Below are 21,875 nucleotides of genomic sequence, written 5' to 3'. Positions count from 1 at the left end.
TGAGGGGGGGGTACTGTCACGTCCTGACCAGCAGATGGAGCTGTTGTTGTAGTTTTGGGGTCAGGACGTGGCAGTCTTGTGTGTGTGATTGTTCTGTGTTGGTCTTGTGACTCCTGATCAGGAACAGCTGGGGATCGTTGTTCCTGATTGGGAGTCATATATGTAGGAGTATGTTTGTCACTTGGTTTTGTGGGTAGTTGTTTTTGCACTGCGTGTTGTGTGCCTGCAAAACTGTTCCTGTCTTATATTTTGTTTGTATTGTTAAGTGGATGCTCTACTCCTTTATTTTTATTAAAGATGAGTATTCACATACCTGCTGCACCTTGGTCCATTTCCACAGAAGACAGCCGTTACAACCTGGTGACATTAATTTACTACATCACTACACCCTGGTAACACCTCCACACCTGGTGACATTAATTTACTATATCACTACACCCTGGTTACACCTCCACACCTGGTGACATTAATTTTTTACATCACTACACCCTGGTTACACCTCCTCACCTGGTGACATTAATTTACTACATCACTACACCCTGGTTACACCTCCACACCTGATGACATTAATTTATTACATCACTACACCCTGGTTACACCTCCAGACCTGGTCACATTCATTTACTACATCACTACACCCTGGTTACACCTCCACACCTGGTGACATTCATTTACTATATCCCTACACCCTGGTTACACCTCCACACCTGGTGACATAAATTTACTACATCACTACACCCTGGTGACACCTCCACAGCTGGTCACATTCATTTACTCCATCACTTCACCCTGGTTACACCTCCACACCTGGTGACATTAATTTAATACATCACTACACCCTGGTGACACCTCCACACCTGGTGACATTAATTTACTCCATCACTACACCCTGGTTACACCTCCACACCTGGTGACATTAATTTACTACATCACTACACCCTGGTTACACCTCCACACCTGGTGACCTTAATTTACTACATCACTACACCCTGGTTACACCTCCACACCTGGTGACATTAATTTATTACATCACTCCACCCTGGTTACACCTCAACACCTGGTAACATTAATTTACTACATCTCTACACCCTGCTTACACCTCCACACCTGGTGACATTCATTTACTACATCACTACACCCTGGTTACACCTCCACACCTGGTGACATTAATTTACTACATCATTACACCCTGGTTACACCTCCACACCTGGTGACATTCATTTACTACATCACTACACACTGGTTACATGTCCACACCTGGTGACATGAATTTACTACATCACTACACCCTGGTTACACCTCCACACCAGGTGACATTCATTTACTACATCACTACAGCCTGGTTACACCTCCACACCTGGTGACATTAATTTACTACATCACTACACCCTTGTTACACCTCCACACCTGGTAACATTAATTTACTACATCTCTACACCCTGGTTACACCTCCACACCTGGTGACATTCATTTACTACATCACTACACCCTGGTTACACCTCCACACCTGGTGACATTAATTTACTACATCATTACACCCTGGTTACACCTCCACACCTGGTGACATTAATTTACTACATCACTACACCCTGGTTACACCTCCACACCTGGTGACATTAATTTACTACATCACTACACCCTGGTTACACCTCCACACCTGGTGACATTAATTTACTACATCACTACACCCTGGTTACACCTCCAAACCTGGTGACATTAATTTACTACATCACTACACCCTGGTTACACCTACACACCTGGTCACATTCATTTACTACATCACTACACCCTGGTTACACCTCCACACCTGGTCACATTCATTTACTACATCACTACACCCTGGTTACACCTCCACCTCCCCACCTAGTGCCATTAATTTACTACATCACTACACCCTGGTTACACCTCCACACCTGGTGACATTAATTTACTACATCTCTACACCCTGGTTACACCTCCACACCTGGTGACATAAATGTATTACATCACTACACCCTGGTTACACCTCCACACCTGGTAACATTAATTTACTACATCACTACACCCTGGTTACACCTCCACACCTGGTGACATTAATTTACTACATCACTACACCCTGGTTACACCTCCACACCTGGTGACATTCATTTACTACATCACTACACCCTGGTTACACCTCCACAACTGGTCACATTAATTTACTACATCACTACACCCTGGTTACACCTACACACCTGGTCACCTTCATTTACTACATCACTACACCCTGGTTAGACCTCCACACCTGGTTAAATTAATTTACTCCATCACTACACCCTGGTTACACCTCCACACCTGGTGACATTCATTTACTACATCACTACACCCTGGTTACACCTCTACACCTGGTGACATTAATGTACTACATCACTACACCCTGGTTACACCTCTACACCTGTTGACATTAATTTACTACATCACTACACCCTGGTTACACCTCCACACCTGGTGACATTAATTTACTACATCACTACACTCTGGTTACACCTCCACACCTGGTGACATTAATTTACTCCATCACTACACCCTGGTTACACCTACACACCTGGTCACATTCATTTACTACATCACTACACCCTCGTTACACCTCCACACCTGGTTACATTAATTTACTACATCACTACACCCTGGTTACACCTCCACACCTGGTGACATTATATTACTACATCACTACACCCTGGTTTCACCTCCACACATGGTGACATTAATTTACTACATCACTACACCCTGGTTACACCTCCAGACCTGGTAACATTCATTTACTACATCACTACACCCTGGTTACACCTCCACACCTGGTGACATTAATTTACTACATCACTACACCCTGGTTACACCTCCACACCTGGTGACATTCATTTACTACATCACTACACCCTGGTTACACCTCCACACCTGGTGACATTAATTTACTCCATCACTACACCCTGGTTACACCTCCACACCTGGTGACATTCATTTACTACATCACTACACCCTGGTTACACTTCCACACCTGGTGACATTAATTTACTACATCACTACACCCTGGTTACACCTCCACACCTGGTGACATTAATTTACTACATCACTACACCCTGGTTACACCTCCACACCTGGTCACATTAATTTACTACATCACTACAGTGATCCCCTCAAGAGTAGCTAATTTCAGTGCATCATTCATATGGCTTGCTAGCTAGCTAGTGTAGCAGCTCCCTAGGTGAGTCCTCCTTACCTTTACTTGACTTGGGCTTAGATATGCTGTCCATGTTCACTTCATGGATCTCCTTTCTTGCCACAGTGTGACTGAAAAAAATTCAAAACATCTAAATATATGTACATATATGTAAATACATCTAAATACAACTTTTACCAATTGTGAAAAGACTGTATTAGCAAAAGGACATGTATATTTACATTGCCCTTGGCTGGAACATTTATGACAGGGCAAAAATAAAGACACATTTCACACAAAAGTAGGATGGACGTCTGCATCTACCTCAGAGCTATAGCTGCCTCTCCGGTATGCTAGCCTATAATAACCACAATATAGTTAGTCTAACCATTCCCAGTATGCTAGCCTATAATAACCACCATATAGTTGGTCTAACCATTCGCGGTACGCTAGCCTATAATAACCACGATATAGTTAGCCTAACCATTTGTGGTAAACTAGCCCTATATACCGATACACCGATACAGGCCTAATGATGATACTAGGCTACAATTACCATGATACAGGCCCTATACACCGGTACAGGCCTAATGATGATACTAACCTATAATAACCATGATACAGGCCCTATACACCGGTACAGGCCTAATGATGATACTAACCTATAATAGCCATGATACAGGCCCTATACACCGGTGCAGGCCTAATGATGATACTAGCCTGATGTGTCACGACTCCCACCGAAGGTGGTGCCCCCTCCTGCTCGGGTGGCGCTCGGCGGTCGTCGTCACCGGCCTACTAGCTGCCACTGATTCCTTTTGTTTTCCCCCTTTCTGTTATTGTTTGCACCTGTCCTTAGTTGGGTTGATTAGCGGGGCTATATTAGCTAGTTGGCCCGCCTGCTCTTTGTGCCACCCGAGCAGGAGGGGGAGCCACCTTCGGTGGGAGTCGTGACAAGAAGACATAGGACTATTAGTGTGGTCAAATGATGTTGTTGTATTTATTTTAAAGGATATTAATAGGGATATCTTCACACTTTTCTTATTGTATATTAAGTGTGCTCCAGAAAGATGTACACACATTTTTATTGTAAAGTGAATGATGTGTTGGTTGTTAGGAAGAGGAATCATGGGGGCAGGAAGCCAACTCTGCCCATCAGTACTTCTAGGTCATGTCAACCACAGACCTCACTCTTCTGTTTTCTCATGGCCAGTAAGGTCTCCTACCAAACTTCTCTCTCTTCATTCTGTAAATATACTTGATAATATCTTATACCTTACTATTCTACTTTTTATTGGTGATTTGTTTTGCGGAACGAATGCTTGCATGTAAATGTCATTGTAAAACATACATCTGGAATTTGGTTTCGTGTTTTCTTCATTTGTTTTACATTGCTGATTGCATATTCATAATTTTTTTAATATATATTTTTTAAATGTTTAGTTGTATTATGTAGAAGAGACCAGGATATGTTGTTGCCCTTTGTCCCAACGTTCAATATTATAGTAATGGTCTTGAGTATAAAACAGGTTTAAAACAATAAACAGAGAAACACGTGTTTTCTAGTGCTACACATTGTTTAAATGGCATCGAAGAGAATGGGTGCCATTTTACAGTCTCCTAACCAATTGTGCTCTTGTGTGTGTTTTTTCGCTGTTATTTGTAACTTATTTTGTACATAATGTTTCTGCCACAATCTCTTATGACCGAAAAGAGCTTCTAGAAATCAGGACAGCGATTACTCACCTCGTATTGAAAAATGACTTTTTCTTTAACGTGTCGGACGAGAGCAATTTACACCAGACACCCAACAAGGTCCGCATCCCGTCATTCACAGGAGAAAGAGACAGAGATATCGAGGACGAAGATCGGGGTGCCTTGTGAGGATCCAGCGGCGAGTGGGTAATTTGCCTTTTCTAATCGGTCCTATTAGCCAACGTACAGTCATTGGGTAATAAAATAGATGAACTAGCACGTAATGCCCTACCAAAGGGACATTAAAAACTGTAATATCTTATGATTCACCGAGTCGTGGCCGAACGACGACATGAATAACACAGCTGGTGGGTTTTACACTGTATCGGCAGGATAGAACAGTGACCTCTGGTAAGACAAGGGGTGAGGGTCTATGTATATTTGTAAACAACAGCTGCTGCACGATATCTAAGGAAGTATCAAGGTTTTGCTCATAATAAACTGTAGACCGTTCTATTCTTCGTAGCTGTCTATTTACCACCACAAACCGACGCTGGCACTAAAACCGCACTCATTGAGTTGTATACGGCCACAATTAAACAGGAAAGCGTTCGTCCAGAGGCAGCGCTCCTAGAGGCCAGGGACTTTAATGCAGGGAAACTTAAATCCGTTTTACCTCATTTACTAGTTGGTGTCAACCACAGAACTCACACTCTTCTGTTTCACACAGCCAGTATAAGGTCTACTACCAAACTCCTCTCTTCACTCTGTAAGTACCTTTTACATTACCATTCTAATTTTTCTTGGTGATTTGTTCTGCAGAATGAACACCTTCTAATATTGAGTTGCACTCCCCCCCCCCCCCCCCCCCCCCTCCCCCCCATTTGCGCTCAGAACAACCTCAATTCATTGGGGCATGGGCTCTACAAGGTGTCGAAGGATGCTGGCCTATGTTGACTCTAATGCTACCCACAGTTGGCTGGATGTCCTTTGGGTGGTGGACTATTATTGATACACAAGGTAAACTGTGAGAGTGAAAAACCCAGCAGCGTTGATACAAACAAGTGTGCCTGGCACCTACTACCATACTCTGTTCAAAGGCACTTAATAAATATTTTGTCTCGCCCATTCACCCTCTGAATGGCACATGTACACAGTTCATGTCTCAATTGTCTCAAGGCTTAAACATTCTTCTTTAACCTGTCTCCTCCCCTTCATCTACACTGATTAAAGTGGATATAACAAGTGACATCAATGAGGGATCATAGCTTTCCCCTGGTCACCTGAGCAGGTGTTCCTAATGTTTTGTAAACTCGGTATAGACTGTCTTAAAAAGGATGTATAGTTCTGTATCAGCTACTTGTGTCCTGACCCATGTTCCCTCTAATTTTTTGGGGCACAGAGCTAATTTTAGGTCTTGTGAGTGGAAACTTGAACATTGTGAGAATTGTGTGCAACTTCCAGCACGCATTCACAGTGAACACTGAGGCTTTACCCTTACAGTTAAAGACCAAGAAAAATATTAATTAATGAATGTCAAGCCTTTCATAAGGTAAAAACACTTTTAAAAGTCTCATGTAATGTAGGCCTGTATTGAACACCACATATAGCCTACTAGCCAGCTATTGTGGTTATTGGAGCATAATGTAGGCCTACCAACAAAACCAATGGAGCAAATCACATTAACATTTTCATATGGAAATAGCTGTTGATTTCTATGATATAGCTTACAGTAGCCTATATGTGGTGTTCAATGCAGGCCTACATTGCATGAGACTTTTAAAAATGTGTTTACCTTATGAAAGGCTTGACATTAATTAGTTAATATTAAACTTTGTCTGTGACACCATGGGCCAAAGGTGACTGTAAATTGCATTGTGTTGCAAGAAACCACGTACAAAAATAAAATGAATTATTATTACCATACAGAGAATTAGACATTGTAGGCTACCCATTGGCTTATTTGCATATTCAAGGCTGTCTCAAAATACAACACTGCCCCTTTAATTAAGGCTGGCTTTTTAACCTCTACGGGATCGGTGGGACGGTTGTGCTAATGTGCGCTAATGTGATTAGCATGACGTTTTAACTAATAATACATTTTCCCAGGACATAGACATATCTGATATGTGCAGAAAGCTTAAATTCTTCTCAATCTAACTGCACTGTCCAATTTACAGTAGCTATTACAGTGAAATAATACCATGCTATTGTTTTAGGAGAGTGCACAGTTATGAACTTGAAAATGGTGTCATGACGTTGGCCTGTGGGTAAGGTTTATGACCCCTCCCCCATAAATACCTTTCTCCCTTCCCCTCTCTGACCCTACTGAAGGACTTGAATAGCCTGTGTTAAATATAGAGAGTCTGGGAACATCAAACAAATGGGGAAAAGGAACCATATTTTGGTAATAAAACCAGTTGGAAATATGCTTGAGAACGTAATGACTATGTATGTCAGTTCGCTTGTCATCTGAGACATTATGACTGATGACAGGACGACATAAACGGTACCTGAGAAAGTATACACTCTCTAGTTATCAGAGTAACATGGAATTGTTATGCAATTGAAATGTTTGATATTGAAATTGTTTGTTAGGAGATTAAATGTAATTTTAGCTTCCAAATGAGAGATTTGGGTTTTCATAAGGAAAGTGCCCTGCTTGATCAGTGGCCCACCCCTGTGAAGAGACAGGGGTTATAAACGATGAAACACCTCCTTCCCCCTCTCCACTATATAAGCCTTCGACGAAAAGATAACCACGTTGTTCCAGTACGGGAGGTCTGCAGCCTCTACGTTAGAAGGACACACATGTCAACTAAGCCAACCTCGGCGTGAGCTATGGTATGAACTGGTATGAACTTTGAGCTTATTCACTACAGAAGTGCTACTTCCTAGCCGTTGAGTTAGCAGCGGCCGCTGCCTACGTGGGCTAGGAAAGGACGGACGACGGATCCAGTCTAACAGACGGACGAAGATACCACCACGTATCCAATTGACCACCAGAGACATTCTTCCGAGTAACAGGAATATCTGTTGGCCAACCCGGCCAGCATCTACGACCAATCTACCGAAGCGCAGCTCAGAGTAAATATTTATTGCATTTTCCTTTTCCAAATGGGCGGTAATTTAGAATGCATAAGATAATTTATTTACAATAGCATAGCTGCTGTTTCTTTGTTCCTAAATCTTCCCGCTCTTTCATTCAAGCCCAACCCCCTTTCCTTTGTGTAACCAGCTTTCATACAGGTTCCGTTCACCAGGGGTGAATTCTGTATGACATCATTGTATTCTGTGTATTTGTAATTCTGTGTGATTAGTTAGGTATTTAGTAAATAAATAATTAAACCCAATTTTGTATTGCTGATTCAACTTGTTAGCCAGGGTTCGTGAAGATAGCCAAGAATTTACTACTTTCATTATGAGACTGAAAATAAGATAAGGGTTAATATTGACTGCTATCGATGTAAAATATTACTAAGTATTTTAAGAGTTTATTCGGAAGATAACAGCTCTATAAACGTTCTTCTGTGGTCCCCCGACTTTCTAGTTAATTACATTTACATGATTAGCTTAATCAGGTAATATTAATTACAGAGAAAGAATTTTATAGGTTAGCATGTCATATCACTTAATCCGGCATAGCCAAAGACACGACAATGGTTTAATAAACCAATTGGGCACATTTGGGCAGTCTTGATACAAGACTGCCCCCCCCCCAGAAATGCATGTTTTTGTCTTTGTCTTTGTATTGTCTTTTACCAGATCTTTACCACTTTACCAGATTCACATTTACACAAACTTCAAAGTGTTTCCTTTCAAATGGTATCATGAATATGCATATACTTGCTTCAGGTCCTGAGCTACAGGCAATTAGATTTGGTATGTCATTTTAGGCGAAAATTTTAAAAAAAAGGGTCCGATCCTTATCCTTAAGAGGTTTTAAAGACCTCTTGAAGTGTAGCCTACATGTTTTGTGCTCTTGTAGCAAACAGTAACATTGCTGACCTATACTTATCTATAACTGGGCGAATAACTCGTTAACTAGTAAAGAATATCAACAAATGTGCACACGTGCGGCTCTGTGCTCTGATCTGAAAAGTGCGAGTGAAAGACCGCTCGCTCGTGGGCTACTCCTGCTAATATACTTCTACTCAGTTGCGCTCTGGATGAGCCTACAACAAAATCTCTGACTTAATCTTGCAAAGTTAGATTTGTTTAAGTTTGTTGCATTGAAAAGGACTGATTATAATGTTTATTCGAGCACAGAACAATTGTTTATCTATATAGTAATGCACTGCTAGCTAGTAAGTCAATTTACTGTACAATACCCATTCCCTTTACTCTGTAAGTACACATGATAATATCTTGAAACATTGTGTTTAATCATATGTTTTTAGTGATAAACTATATATTCTGATAATTATAGGGCCCTTGGTCTCAATGCTATAGTCAGGGTTCTGAGAATAAAACAGATTCAGACCAACACATTAATAATCATGCTGTGTGCTAAGTATCAGGTGTAGTTATTTCACCAGTTATCAAGTGTTTTAGTTGTCTACCTTTATGTGTCTAAGTCTGCAGGGAGGAAGACAAACAATGGCCTTGAGAACAGCAGAAAGTGTGTTGGTGAACTGTCTCTGGTCTGTGGCAGGTATGGGTTCATTCATTGGTTACTCTCTTTCTCTGTATTGTTCAATCTACATATAGTGCCTTCAGAAAGGATTCACACCCCTCGACTTTTTTTCACATTTTGTTATCACAGCCTGAATTTAAAATTGATTACATTGAGATTTTGTGTCCTACACACAATACCCCATAATTTCAAAGTGGAATTATGTTTTTAGAAAGTTTTACAAATAAATAAAAAATGAAAAGCTGAAATGTCTTGTGTCAATAAGTATTCAACCCCTTTGTTAAGGAAAGCATAAATATGGTCAGGAGTACAAATGTGCTTAAGTCACATAAGTTGCATCGACTCACTCTCTGTGCAATAACAGTGTTTAACATGATTTTTGAATGACTACCTCATTTCTGTACCAGACACATACAATTAATGATCTGTAAGGTCCCTCTGTTGAACACGGAATTTCAAACACGGATTCAACTACAAAGACCAGGGAGGCTTTCCAATGCCTCGCAAAGAAGGGCACCTATTGGTAGGTGGAAAAAAATACAAATAAATGGAATATCCCTTTTGAGTGTGGTGAAGTTATTAATTACACTTTGGATGGTGTATCAATATACCCAGTCACTATAACAATATAGGCGTCCTTCCTAACTCAATTGCCGGAGAGGAAGGAAACTGCTCAGGGATTTCAACATGAGCTAATGGTGACTTTAAAACAGTTAGAGTATAATGGTTGTGATTGGAGAAAACCGAGGATGGATCAACAACATTGTAGTTAATCTACAATACTAACCTAAATGACAGAGTGACAAGAAGGAAGCCTGAAAGGAATAAAACATATTCCAAAATATGCATCCTGTTTGCAATAAGGCACTAAAGTAAAACTACAAAACAAATGTGACAAAGAAATGTACTTTGTTCTGAATACAAAGCGTTATGTTTGTGGCAAATCCAACACAACACATCACTGAGTACCACTTGTGGTGGAGTCTAGGGATATGGCTTTGGCTCTTCTGTTCAGGGACTTATATATATATATTGTTTTACTTTTACCACTTTTTCTCAGCAATTGGTAGTTACAGTCTTGTCCCATCGCTGCAACTTCCATACGGACTCCGGAGAGGCGAAGGTCGAGAGCCATGCGTCCCCACGAAACACACACAACCCTGCCCAGCCGCACTGCTGCTTTGTTCAGGGACTTTCCAAGACCACTATGAGCCAGGTGACGTCACGACCGGCTGAAAGGACCGGGGAGAGGTGGCGCGAGTGAGTGCGTTGGCGGGTATGTTGCAGAAGGAGGTGAACGATAACGAGTAGAGAGGAGCCGAATTCAGAAGGTAACATAAATTGGAGTAAGAGGACGTACTATTTCTGGAAGAGGATTGTTCCATACCACAGAATGACTGTCATTTCCCGCCTTCGAGTTTAACATAAATTCAATCGATGGAGGTAGCTACCACTAAAGTTACCAGCCAGAGTGAAGTTAGCTAGTTACCCACCGGAGTGATGGACATCAACTAATTGTCACCGACATCAGAATAGAGCTGTGAGTTTCCCGTGGAAGTAATTTAACTTTCTGTTAAGGTCCTGAAAGAAGAGGACATCTAAAGACTTTTCATGTAGGGCTAATTAACCATTCAAAGCTGTGACAGCGTTGCAGACTAACGTTACTTCTATTATTTTAGTCCCTGCCAGCCCTCCTACAGACTCCATGAACACAGTAACGGGTGTTGTTCTTTATTTTAGTTTGTTATTGTGATATCTGAGTTAAATGCTGTAAAACTGCTAGATTGTATTGCTATGTTTTCATTGGTTGTCTTCAATCTAGGCTACACGTGCACGTGAGGTAGGTTACAGTAGGCTATTCTGTGAACTGTGAAATTGTGTCTGTGTTGCCTAAAACTGACTATATTTTCATTATTTTAAAGCAGAACTGTCTTTTCATTACTATTGCCTTGGGGCATGTGGCCTAACCTGTTTTAGGTATTGCAGGTTAATGCTCCATGATTGTGTTATTGACTGTACGTTTGTTTATGTGTAACTCTGTTGTTTTTGTCGCACGGCTTTGTCTTGGCCAGGCCGCAGTTGTAAATGAGAACTTGTTCTCGACTGACCTACCTGGTTAAATAAATGTGAAATAAGAATGATATTAAACAATCTGAGGGTCTGCTTACAGTGGGTTATTTTTTACTTTTCACCCTATACTATTAGGATTGGTGCCACTGCTACTAAGTACTGTGGTGAGGTTAAGTGTGTTGGGCAACAGGGACACAGCTCTGTTTGTTACTCAACCTCCCAAGGCTGATCTGAGAGAGACTTGTTGTCTAGCAATGATTAACAAACAATTTGGCAGAGCTTGAAGATTTAAAAAAATATATAATGTGCAAATTGTACAATCCAGGTGTGCTAAGCTCTTAGACTTACCCAGAAAGACTCACAGCTGTAAATAAATGTGCAAATATTTCTAGAAACATGTTTTCACTTTCATTATGGGGTATTGTGTGTAGATGGGCGAGAAAAAATCTAGTTAATCCATTTACAATTTAGGCTGTAAAACAACAAAATGTGGAGTAAGTCAAGGGGTATGAATACTTTCTGAAGGCACTGTATATATCTACCTACAGTACACTAGACTAACCAAGGCAAGCTAGCTTTACCATAGACCTACATACCCAATTCAAAAATGTCATAAAACAATTAAGGATAAGTCTTTCACACCTCACTGAGTGACACTTTTCTATGGATTCTAATGACACTCAACTCAACAACCTCGGCCACAAAGTGTGGACAGAGGGTAACGCTGACCGGTAGAACCACCTGTCCTCTGAGTGACAACCCCAACCCCACCTACATCTGGTACAGGAATGGACAATGTCTAGATGAACCCACCGTTCAACAATACTCTGTTATCAGTTATTTTACACAGTTACTCCTATGCTGTAAAAGGCCATGAGGATCTGCACTCTCCTGCAGTGTGTGAGTCGGTAACTACAGTATTTTTTGTAAAAGATTATTAGGATTATTCATATTTTTTAAGTTTGCATCTTACCACAATTCTTACTATCACTAAAGTGTTATTGTTCAGTCCTGAATGAACTGATTTAATGATAATTGACTAATTGATAAAACTCTGATGGGTTACTTTGGTATTTTAGGTGTTCTGGGTAAGACCTGTTTCAACGTGAGTATCTGTGCCTTGAAGGGGTCAACAGTGGAACTGCCCTGCACATATCAACATCCAAGTAATCATGTAGTCTCAGAACCAAACTGGTATATCCACGAGAAATATAATGAGACGCCTAAAATGCTGAGCTCGGTGCCAGAGTATGCAGGTCATGCTGAGTACCTTGGGACTGAAGAGAGAGACTGCACCCTGAGAATCACAGACCTGAGAGAGAGAGATTCAGCTGAGTACTGGTTCACATTCAAGACTCAGACGCAACTCGATTGGTATAATGTCCTCCAAAGAGCGAAGCGTGTCCGGCTGTCTGTCACAGGTACACCATTATGTGATGCCTAATCAGTTACATTCAAGTATTTTGACCTTAGTGGGAATGACAGTCTGTATAATATGAATGTTTTGCTTTATATGATTAGAATTGTAATACGGTATTTTTAATCCCAGGTCTGCAGGTGAAGGCGTCTTCTGCCATGGTGACAGATGGGAAGGCGGTGATACTGACCTGTAGAACCATCTGTGCTCTGACTGATAACCCCAACCCCACCTACATCTGGTACAAGAACGGACAACTTGTGAACACCCAAGGTTCCTAGACCCAGTCAGCAGAGAGGATGCAGGCAGCTACTCCTGTATTGCAAAAGGATATGAGAATCTCCACTGCTGACGAGACTCTCACTGTCATTTGTAAGTATTTGTAAATAAATGACAGTTTTAAACTTCACTCCTAACTGATTGTGGCTCCTAACCGATTGTGCTGTTTTTTTCATGTTGTTTGTAACTTATTTTGTACATAATGTTTCTGCCACCGTCTCTTATGACCGAAAAGAGCTTCTGGAGAACAGAACAGCAATTACTCACCTCGAACTGGACAAAGGTTTTTTCGTTAATGAGTCTGACGCAAAGGATATACTGCTGCTGCTGGACCAGGCCCAAATCCCGTCATTCGCATGAAGAGGAGACAGAGATACAGGGGCCGCAGATCCAGGTGCCTTGTGAGAATTTGTCGGCGAGTGGGTAACCCGCCTCTACTATCTGTCGTATTGGCCAACGTGCAATCACTGGAGAATAAACTGGATGAGCTCCATTTGAGACAATCCTACCAACAGAACATTAAAAACGGTAATATCTTATGTTTCACCGAGTCGTGGCTGAACAACGACATAGATAATACACAGTTGGCTGGGTTTTCCGTGCATCGGCAAGACAAAACTGCTACCTCCGGTAAGACGAGGGGTGGTGGTCTGTGTCTATTTGTCAATAACAGCTGGTGCGGGATGTCTAATATTAAAGAAGTCTCAAGGTTTTGCTCACCTGAGGTAGAGTACCTAATGATAAGCTGTAGACCACCCTATCTACCAAGAGTCATATTTTTCATAGTCTATTTATCACCACAAACCTATGCTGGCACTAATATCACACTCAGCGAGCTGTATAAGGCCATGAGCAAAAAATAACATCGTCATCCAGAAGCGGTGCGCCTAGTGGCCGGGGACTATAATACAGCAAAACTTAAATCAGTTTTTACCTCATTTCTACCAGCATGTCACATGTGCCACCTTTACTCCACACAGAGATATGTACAAAGCTCTCTCTCGCTCTCCATTTGGCAAATCTGAGCCTAATTCTATCCTCCTCGTTCCTGCACTGTGATTATTATTATTTGACCCAGCTGGTCATCTATGAACATCTTGGCCATGTTCTGTTATAATCTCCACCCAGCACAGCCAGAAGAGGACTGGCCACCCATCATAGCCTGGTTCCTCTCTAAGTTTCTTCCTAGGTTCTGGCCTTTCTAGGGAGTTTTTCCTAGCCACCGTGCATCTACACCTGCATTGCTTGCTGTTTGGGGTTTTAGGCTGGGTTTCTGTACAGCACTTTGTGACATCAGCTGATTTAAGAAGGGCTTTATAAATACATTTGATTTGATGATGATTTGCTTACAAGCAAAAACTAAAGCAGGAAGTACCAGTGAGTCGCTCAATACAGAGGTGGTCAGATAACGTGGATGCTAAGCTACAGGACTGTTTTAATAGCACAGACAGGAATATGTTCCCGGATTCATCCGATGCCATTGAGGAGTATACCACCTCAGCCACTCAATAAGTGCATCGATGACGTCATCCCCACAGTGACCGTATGTACATATCCCAAGCAGAATCCTTGCATTACAGGCAACAGCCGCACTGAGCTAAAGGCTAGAGCTGCCGCTATCAAGGAGCGGGAAACTAATCCAGACGCTTATAAGAAATCCCTCTATGCCTTCGAACCATCAAACAGGCAAAGTGGCTCTGAAGGTCATTGGATGTGGAAGGGCTTGCAAACTATTAGACTACAAAGCGAAACCCAGGCACGAGCTGCCAAGGCAGGCTAAATGCCTTTTATGCTCGTTTTGAAGCAAGCAACACTGAAGCTTGCATGAGAGCACCAGCTGTTCTGGACGACTGTGTGATCACGCTCTCTGTAGCAGATGTGAGGAAGACCTTTTAAACAGGTCAACATTCACAAGACCGCGGGGCCAGACGGATTACCAGGACGTATACTCACAGCATGCGCGGACCAACTGGCAAGTGTCTTCACTGACATTTTGAACCTCTCTGTAATACCTACATGTTTCAAGCAGACCACCATAGTCCCTGTGCCCAAGAACGCAGAGGTAACCTGTCTAAATGACTATCGCTCTGTAGCACTCACCTCTGTAGCCATGAAGTGCTTTGAGAGGCTGTTCATGGCTCACAAAAACACCATTATCCCGGAAACCCTAGACCCACTCCAATTTGCATACTCCCCCCCCCCCCCCCCCCCCCAACACATCTGCCACATCTGCTCAACACTGGGCCCCTCAAGGGTGCGTGCTTAGTCCCCTCGTGTACTCCCTGTTCACCCACGAATGCATGGCCAAGCATACTCCAACACCATTAAGTTTGCCGATGACACAACAGCGGTAGGCCTGATCACCAACAACGCTGAGACAGCATATGGGGAGGAGGTCAGAGACCTGGCAGTGTGTGTCACGTCCTGACCAGTATAAGGGGTTATTTGTTATTGTTGTTTGGTCAGGGCGTGGCAGGGGTGTGTTTGTTTTGTGTTATGGGGGTTTTTGGGTATGGTTCTATGTTTTTGTTTTTCTATGTTGTGTATTTCTTTGTGTTGGCCTGGTATGGCTCTAAATCAGGAACAGCTGTACATCGTTGTTGCTGATTGGGAGTCATACTTAGGTAGCCCTTTTTTCACCTGTCTTTTGTGGGAAGTTGGTTTTGCAATGCTAGTTGTGAGCCTGCAAACTGTCAAGCTGTCATTCATTTTCTTGTTTTTTCGTTAAGTGTTCAATAAAAGTTTAAGATGAGCACTCAACCCGCTGCGCCTTGGTCTACTCCCTTCGACGGCTGTTACAGGGTGGTGCGAGGACTACAGCCTCTCCCTCAACGTGAGCGAGACAAAGGAGCTGTGGACTACAGGAAAAGGACGGCCGAACACGCCCCCATTCATATCGACAGGGCTGTAGTTGAGTGGGTCGAAAGCGTCAAGTTCCTTGGTGTCCACATCACCAACAAACTATCATGGTCCAAACACACCAAGACAGTTGTGAAGAGGGCACGGCCACACCTATTCCCCGTCAGGAGACTAACAAGATTTAGCATGGGTCCCCAGATCCTCAAAAAGTTCCACAGCTGCACCATTGAGCGCATCTTGACCGGTTGCACTACTGCCTGGTATGGCAACTGCTCGGCATCTGACCGTAAGGCGCTACAGAAGGTAGTGCGTACGGCCCAGTACATCACTGGGGCCAAGCTTCCTGTCATCCAGGACTATACTAGGCGCTGTCAGAGGAAGACCCAAAACATTGTCAATGTCTCCAGCCACCTAAGTCATAGACTGTTCTCTCTGCACTGGCATGGCAAGCGGTACCGAAGAGCCAAGTCTAAGACCCAAAGACTCCTTAACAGCTTCTACCCCAAGCCATAAGACTGTTGAACAATTAAACAAATGGTTAACCAGACTATTTGCACTTTACAGTAGTATATATTACCTCAGTTACCTCGACTAACCTGTACCCCGTATAGCCTCGTTATTGTTCTTTTTTTAGTTTTTATTTTATTTGTAACTTTATTTTATTTTTCTTCCTGTATTATACTTTTTTTTTAAAATGTGCCCCTTTTTTCTCCCCAATTGGTAGTAGTTACAGTCTTGTCTCATCGCTGCAACTCCCATGCATCCTCCGAAACACAACCCAACCTAGCCGCACTGCTTCTTGACACAACGCACATCCAATCCGGAAGCCAGCCGCACCAATGTGTCGGAGGAAACACTGTACACCTGGCGACCTGGTCAGCGTGCACTGTGCCCGGCCCGACACAGGAGTCGCTAGTGCGCGATGAGACAAGGATATCCCTGACAGCCAAACCCTCCCTAACCCAGACGACGCTGGGCCAATTGTGAGTCGCCCCATGGACCTCCCAGTCGCGGCCGGCTGCGACAGAGCCTGGGCTCAAACCCAGATTCTCTGGTGGCACACCTAGCACTGCGATGCAGTGCCTTAGACCACTGCGCCACAGCGCCTTAGACCACTGCACCACCCGGGAGGCCCCCTGTATTATACTTATTCTAAAATCTTTGTTCTATTCTTCTGAGACATTTACTTTATGTTCGTATTGTTATCTGTTATTGTGTATTATTGGTGTTGCATTATTGAGAAGGAACCTTCCAGTAAGCATTTAGTTGGACAGTGTATACCATGTGTATCCTGTACATATGACTAATAAAACTTGAAACAATGACTTTAAATGAGACCCTAGAAGTGAGGATTGATGATGACATGTTGCATCTCCTTTCTCATCTCTGTGGTTTATAGCACTGTCAACACACCCGGAAGCAAGATGACCTGAACACAACAAGAAGTGCTGAACACAAGATGACTCTGCTTGGGATTCATTCGAAAGCACATAGTCGACAAGCATACTACACTTGAATTTTAAAGTTGATTTAAGCCAACATCCGCAGCATTCACCGCAAATATGATCTCTGCAAACGTCAGGAAAATCCTTGAAAAACTGCATTGTCAGCAGAAGACACTTTTTAGACATGTTTACTTTTTATTGCTAAATATAGGGTCTACTATAGGGTTTAATATAGTATACTATAGGGTTTAATATAGTATACTATAGGGTATACTATAGGGTTTAATATAGTATACTATAGGGTATACTATAGGGTTTAATATAGTATACTATAGGGTCTACTATAGGGTTTAATATAGTATACTACAGGGTTTAATATAGTATACTATAGGGTTTAACCCTATAGGGTTTAATAAAGTATACTATAGGGTCTACTATAGGGTTTAATATAGTATACTAGAGGGTTTAATATAGTATACTATAGCGTTTAATATAGTATACTATAGGGTATACTATAGGGTTTAATATAGTATACTATAGGGTCTACTATAGGGTTTAATATAGTATACTACAGGGTTTAATATAGTATACTATAGGGTTTAACCCTATAGGGTTTAATAAAGTATACTATAGAGTCTACTATAGGGTTTAATATAGTATACTATACGGTTTAGTATAGTATAATATAGGGTCTACTATAGTGTTTAATATAGTGTACTATAGGGTTTACTATAGGGTTTAATATAGTATAATATACGGTTTAGTATAGTATAATATAGGGTCTACTATAGGGTTTAATATAGTATACTATAGGGTTTACTATAGGGTCTACTATAGTGTTTAATATAGTATACTATAGGCTCTACTATAGGGTTTAATATAGTATAATATAGGGTCTAATATATAGTTTAATATAGTATAATATAGGATCTTGGCCTATTTCTACATGGCTCATGGCTTGAGACTGAGCTGTTGCTAAAAGCTTTACTTTGTATTTCTGAAAGGGAACAAGACAGATGTGTACCAAGCTCACTAAAAGTGGCAGTAATAAAGCCTCTCTTGAAAAAGCCGAATCTTGATCCAGAAATTATAAAAAACTATCGGCCTATATCGAATCTTCCATTCCTCTCCAAAATTTTAGAAAAAGCTGTTGCACAGCAACTGACTGCCTTCCTGAAGACAAACAATGTATACGAAACGCTTCAGTCTGGTTTTAGACCCCATCATAGCACTGAGACTGCACTTGTGAAGGTGGTAAATGACCTTTTAATGACGTCAGACCGAGGCTCTGCATCTGTCCTCGTGCTCCTAGATCTTAGTGCCGCTTTTGATACCATCGATCACCACATTCTTTTGGAGAGATTGGAAACCCAAATTGGTCTACATGGACAAGTTCTGGCCTGGTTTAGATCTTATCTGTCGGAAAGATATCAGTTTGTCTCTGTGAATGGTTTGTCCTCTGACAAATCAATTGTAAATTTCGGTGTTCCTCAAGGTTCCGTTTTAGGACCACTATTGTTTTCACTATATATTTTACCTCTTGGGGATGTCATTCGAAAACATAATGTTAAATTTCACTGCTATGCAGACGACACACAGCTGTACATTTCAATGAAACATGGTGAAGCCCCAAAATTGCCCTCGCTAGAAGCCTGTGTTTCAGACATAAAGAAGTGGATGGCTGCAAACTTTCTACTTTTAAACTCGGACAAAACAGAGATGCTTGTTCTAGGTCCCAAGAAACAAAGAGATCTTCTGTTGAATCTGACAATTAATCTGGATGGTTGTACAGTCGTCTCAAATAAAACTGTGAAGGACCTCGGCGTTACTCTGGACCCTGATCTCTCTTTTGAAGAACATATCAAGACTGTTTCAAGGACAGCTTTTTTCCATCTACGTAACATTGCAAAAATCAGAAATTTTCTGTCCAAAAATGACGCAGAAAAATTAATCCATGCTTTTGTTACTTCTAGGCTGGACTACTGCAATGCTCTACTTTCCGGCTACCCGGATAAAGCACTAAATAAACTTCAGTTAGTGCTAAATACGGCTGCTAGAATCCTGACTAGAACCAAAAAATTTGATCATATTACTCCAGTGTTAGCCTCCCTACACTGGCTTCCTGTTAAGGCAAGGGCTGATTTCAAGGTTTTACTGCTAACCTACAAAGCATTACATGGGCTTGCTCCTACCTATCTTTCCGATTTGGTCCTGCCGTACATACCTACACGTACGCTACGGTCACAAGACGCAGGCCTCCTAATTGTCCCTAGAATTTCTAAGCAAACGGCTGGAGGTAGGGCTTTCTCCTATAGAGCTCCATTTTTATGGAATGGTCTGCCTACCAATGTGAGAGACGCAGACTCAGTCTCAACCTTTAAGTCTTTACTGAAGACTTATCTCTTCAGTAGGTCCTATGATTAAGTATAGTCTGGCCCAGGAGTGTGAAGGTGAACGGAAAGGCTGGAGCAACGAACCGCCCTTGCTGTCTCTGCCTTGCCGGTTCCCCTCTTTCCACTGGGATTCTCTGCCTCTAACCCTTTTACAGAGGCTGAGTCACTGGCCTACTGGTGTTCTTCCATGCCGTCCATGGGAGGGGTGCGTCACTTGAGTGGGTTGAGTCACTGACGTGGTCTTCCTGTCTGGGTTGGCGCCCCCCCCCCCCCCCCCCTTGGGTTGTGCCATGGCGGAGATCGTTGTGGGCTATACTCGGCCTTGTCTTAGGACGGTAAGTTGGTGGTTGGAGACATCCCTCTAGTGGTGTGGGGGCTGTGCTTTGGCAAAGTGGGTGGGGTTATATCCTGCCTGTTTGGCCCTGTCCGGGGGTATCATCGGATGGGGCCACAGTGTCTTCTGATCCCTCCTGTCTCAGCCTCCAGTATTTATGCTGCAGTAGTTTATGTGTCGGGGGGCTAGGGTCAGTCTGTTACATCTGGAGTATTTCTCTTGTCTTATCCGGTGTCCTGTGTGTATTTAAATATGCTCTCTCTAATTCTCTCTTTCTCTCTTTCTGTCTTTCTCTCGGAGGACCTGAGCCCTAGGACCATGCCTCAGGACTACCTGGTATGATGACTCCTTGCTGTCCCCAGTCCACCTGGCCGTGCTGCTGCTCCAGTTTCAACTGTTCTGCCTGCGGCTATGGAACCCTGACCTGTTCACCGGACGTGCTTGTTGCACCCTCGACAACTACTATGATTATTATTATTTGACCATGCTGGTCATTTATGAACATTTTAACATTTTAACATTTTGACCATGTTCTGTTTTAATATCCACCCTGCACAGCCAGAAGAGGACTGGCCACCCCTCATAGCCTGGTTCCTCTCTAGGTTTCTTCCTAGGTTTTTGGCCTTTCTAGGGAGTTTTTCCTAGGGAGTTTTTCCTAGCCACCGTGCTTCTTTCACATGCTTTGCTTGCTGTTTGGGGTTTTAGGCTGGGTTTCTGTACAGCACTTTGAGAATATCAGCTGATGTACGAAGGGCTATATAAAAATAAATTTGATTTGAATACCAAACTCGTCATAAAGCAGTATTTCTTTAACTCTTTGCGTGAGGTTTAGCGAGAGGAAAATGTTGCCCATAGTCTTTTGAGTCGCTGTGGGTGACGGCACAACAAATTGGGAAATCATTGCTGTAACTTCATTACCAATTAATGTACAAGACTGTACAACCACACTGTTCTTCACTTCGGGCCCTATTCATACTGGAGATAATTTGACTTCACATGGACTTAAGTGTCACGTCCTGACCAGCAGAGGGAGTAATTGTATTAGTTTTGGTCAGGGCGTGGCAGAGGTTTTTGTGTTTTGGTATGTGTGTCTACGTTCTGTCTAGCTTTGGTTTTCTATGTATAGTTAATTGGGGTGGGACTCCCAGTTGAAGGCAGGTGTGTTGAGTTGCCTTTGATTGGGAGTCCTATATTAGTAGGGTGTGTTTGTCTGTGTGTTTGTGGGTAATTGTTTGTGAGCACTGCGTTTGTTAGCCTGCTACACTGTTGCCGTCGTGAGTAATGTTTATTGTTTTTTTCCCTGTGGATGCTTTTCTCGTGTTTTGATTAAAAAGATGAGTATCCACATTCCCGCTGCGCCTTGGTCTTCTCTCCACTACGACACGTGTGACATTAAGTCACAATGTTGAGTCTACTCATCTCAAGTCTGAATCGGGCCCTTCAATCACATGTTGCTATTAATATTATAATTGTTTGTTTATTTGTAAAATGGTTTTGTAAAATGCAATATCATTACTCAATTAGAATGACTTTGATTTAGGGTTGAACTATACTCTTAAATAAAAGTATATG

Source organism: Salmo salar, chromosome 12 (assembly GCF_965601325.2).
Source record: "Salmo salar chromosome 12, fSalSal1, whole genome shotgun sequence".
Lineage (NCBI taxonomy): Eukaryota > Metazoa > Chordata > Actinopteri > Salmoniformes > Salmonidae > Salmo > Salmo salar.
Note: the sequence above shows the minus strand (reverse complement) of the source record.